Consider the following 3,284-nt stretch of genomic DNA (forward strand, 5'->3'; position numbering starts at 1 on the left):
CATGATCAAGGAGTTTTTAGATCAGCTGAGAGATGCTACTTGGTTCTCCAAGATAGATTTGGCGTCGGGTTATCATCAGATTCCGATAGATGAGGCAGATGTTAGAAAGCCTACATTCAGGACGAGGTATAAACATTATAAGTTTGTTGTTATGCTGTTTGGGTTGACTAACGCACCAACAGCGTGTATGAGATTGATGAAAAACGTGTTTCTGGACATGTTGGTCATCATTTTCATCGACGATATCCTGGTTTATTCTAAGAGTCATGAGGAGCATGCAATGCATTTGAGAGCAGTTCTAAGTTGAGCAAGTGTAGTTTCAAAGTTGAGCAAGTGTAGTTTCTGGCAGCTTGAGATGGGATTTATGGGTCACATTATGTCTGCAGAGGGGGTTTCTATATATTCGGAGAAGATTCAGGCCATTAGGGATTGACCTAGACAGCAGAATGCCAAAGAGATCAGGAGTTTTATTGAATTAGCAGGTTAATACAGGAGACTTGTGCAGGGCTTTGCGAGCAAGGCACGTCAAATGACTAAGTTGATAGGCAAGGATGTTCTTTTTTGTTTAGTCACAAGAGTGCGAGGAGGGCTTTGCAAGCCTGAAGGAAATGCTGACTACTACGCCAGTGTTGGCAATGCCAGAGCAGGGAGAACCATATGTAGTTTATACAAATGCATCCAGAGTTGGTTTGGGGTGTGTGTTGATGCAGCATGGGAAGGTAATTTGCCTACGCTTCGCGGCAGTTGCGGAAGCATGAGGACAACTATCCTACTCATGATTCAGAGATGGTTGTTGTAGTTTTTGCTCTGAAGATTTTGAGATCTTATCTTTATGGTACGAAGGTGCAAGTGTTTACAGATCATAAGAGCCTGAAATATATATTCACTCAACCTAAGCTGAATTTGAGGCAGAGGCGGTGGATGGAGCTGGTGGCAGATTATGATTTGAAGATAGCCTACCCCCTTGGTAAGACTAACTTGGTTGCAGATCCTCTAAGTTGGAAGTGGGCAGCTTCGGCTCAGAAGAAGGATATGGAGTCTCTAGTAGGAGAGATCAATGTGGTGAGGTTGTGTGCGGTTTCTCAGGAGCCGATGGGTTTGGAAGCAGCTGATGGAGCAGATATTCTGAGCAGGGTGTGGTTGGCTCAGGAGAAGGATTTGGGGCTGGTGAATGCCTCTAAGGATGTTGATTCAGAGTATCAGGTCTCAGCTAATGGTATCATATTGGTGCACGGGCAGATTTGGGTGCCCAAGGATGAGGATTTGAGGCAGGAGATCCTGAGGGAGGCTCATGCGAGCATGTTCTCTATGTATAAAGCAGCGACTAAGATGTACCATGATCTCAAGAGGTACTACCACTGGGTCGGGATGAAGAAGGATGTAGCTAGTTGGGTCGCGAGGTGCGATGTAAGTCAGCTAGAGATGGCTGAGCATCAGGTCCTGGGCGGCTTGCTGAAGACCCTTCCCATTTCAGAATCGAAGTGAGACATGATCAGGATGGATTTCGTGGTAGGATTGCCAGTGTCTCAGACATTTGATCTGATTTGGGTCATTGTGGACCGGTTGACTAAGTCGACACATTAACTAGCCATTAAGAAGACCGATGGAGCAGCGCTCTTGGCTAAGAAGTAAGTGAAGGAGATAATCAGATTGCATGGTGTGCCAGCGAGTATTGTATCTGATATGGATTCAAAGTTCACTTCGGTGTTCTGGAGGGCATTTCAGGCAGAGATGAGCACTAAGGTGCATATGAGTACAGCTCATCATCCCCAGACAGATGGGCAGTCAAAGAGGACAATCCAGACGCTGGAAAATTTGTTGAGGATGTGTGTGTTGGATTAGGGTAGCCATTGGGGAAATCACCTGAGCTTGGTAGAGTTTGCTTAAAACAATAGCTACCAGGCGAGTATTGGGATGGCTCCTTGATAACAGGATTTTCACCAAGGTATCAATTCCCTACGCAGTTGTAGTACAAAGGGTTATCAATCCAAATGGTTTTTATGCTACCAGATAAGATATGATCAGAACAACGCAAGTCAAGCCAAGCAATAATGTAGGTTTTATCTAACAACCTAAAATGAGCAAAAGTAAATAAAGGAACAAGAACCACATGACCTAAGTACTCGATGCAAGCATTTGGGTATAGGATAAGGTGGGATGATCGGATCAAGAAGACGAGTATGAACAACTCGAAGGTATACACGAAGCTGGTGATCGAGTACCAGTTCGGGTAAGGGGTCGAGTTATGAATAAAAAGGTAAACAATCGAGATGCGAAACCTCCTAAGACCATCATTAGTGGAGAAATCCTCCTAAGTTACTCACATATTAATTAATCATATAATTAATATTAAAATAATTAAAGCAACTCTAAGAGAACTTTAGCAAAATCATCCCTCCACTAGAGAACCCAAAGAAGATTGCTCAATCATTTAAATAATAATTTTTTAATTTGTGTTTATTAATTATCAAATTTTAATTATCTAAAATGAGAAAACAATTATTAAAATTTTGATATTACATAACACTTTGGAATATTAAACATATTTTACAAATTTTGGAATATTAAACATATTTTACAAAATTTTGAATGCCCATCATATTATTTAGAGTTGTTGGCATAGCTAATACCTACCTGGTTATTAGTTACAGAAGAATCCTTTGATCTAGAACTTATAGCTTATGTGAGCTTCACACTAAGAGCTGGTGCCGTAGAACCGAGTACAATGCTAACTTTAACCTAGTATTAGATAAAGATTAACATATTAGAATAATATACCCAAAAAAACGTAATGGATGAAGGGTCTAGTCATTATCAAATAGATGAGAGATATCTACTAAGAATATGCAATGCCATGAGACAGAGCCATCTCAAAACCAAATATCAGCTAATCCCAAAGTTGTAACCAGAAAATCCGAAGTTACGACTTTAGTAGGGAGACACTGTAACAACCCGTCCTGTGGACCCCATTAGCCCTCCGCTAACTGCTCCAACGGACCGTCTGTGAACCCTGCTAGCCCCCCGCTAGCCGCCCCAACAGACCGTCATAGGACCCTTGCTAGCCTCCCGCTAACCGCCCAAACAGACCACAAACTAACCCTGCAGGGCATCGATCCTAACCCTTCACCGTGGCAAATGGAACTACTCATCCAAATCCACATTAGGTTATTGGTGCGGCAGGCGTTCCTCGAACCCTGGTCCCCACCCTTTAACTACCTTCCCACAGGACAAGTTGCCACCAATTGATTTTTATGTAACAACCCGTCCCGTTGACCCCACTAGCC

Source organism: Camelina sativa, chromosome 1 (assembly GCF_000633955.1).
Source record: "Camelina sativa cultivar DH55 chromosome 1, Cs, whole genome shotgun sequence".
Lineage (NCBI taxonomy): Eukaryota > Viridiplantae > Streptophyta > Magnoliopsida > Brassicales > Brassicaceae > Camelina > Camelina sativa.